Below are 389 nucleotides of genomic sequence, written 5' to 3'. Positions count from 1 at the left end.
ATGCGCAGCACCGAGGGGCTCGGAAGATCAGGTATGACAGGTCGGGAATGGAGTGGAGATGATGGGGAGGCGTGCAGAGGAGAACCCGGAGAATGTGTGGCTGCCCTGGGCACCCGGGGAAAGATTGTAATAAGTGGGTAAAGTAAAAGGACTAGGGAGTCAGGGCCAGGCTTGGGTGACAGGAAGGGTCTGAGGACCTACCCCTAAGGTGGCGTGGCGTGGTGCCCACCTGGTAGGTACAGAAGAGGAGGTATGGGGGCGGGGGGGCTTGGGACTCAGGGACACTTGGGTAAGGAGTCCAGAAAACGCTGGGCAGGGGCTGACGTGATCTGAAGGGAGCGATGGAGAGGGCGAGGATGTTGCCAGGGGAGAGGACAGTTTGGAGAGAG

At 59.9% G+C, this 389-nt stretch overlaps 1 long non-coding RNA gene across 1 annotated transcript in view; it reads left to right on the top strand.

Annotated features, from left to right (window-relative positions):
* Positions 1 to 389, top strand: part of LOC107183812 — a 12,071-nt gene that overhangs the window by 11,049 nt on the left and 633 nt on the right. The gene's annotated exons all lie outside the window — the stretch shown is intronic.

Source organism: Myotis davidii, unplaced genomic scaffold (genome assembly GCF_000327345.1).
Source record: "Myotis davidii unplaced genomic scaffold, ASM32734v1 scaffold363, whole genome shotgun sequence".
In the NCBI taxonomy this organism is placed as follows: Eukaryota; Metazoa; Chordata; class Mammalia; order Chiroptera; family Vespertilionidae; genus Myotis; species Myotis davidii.
Note: the sequence above shows the minus strand (reverse complement) of the source record. Positions and strands in the feature narration are given on the sequence as shown.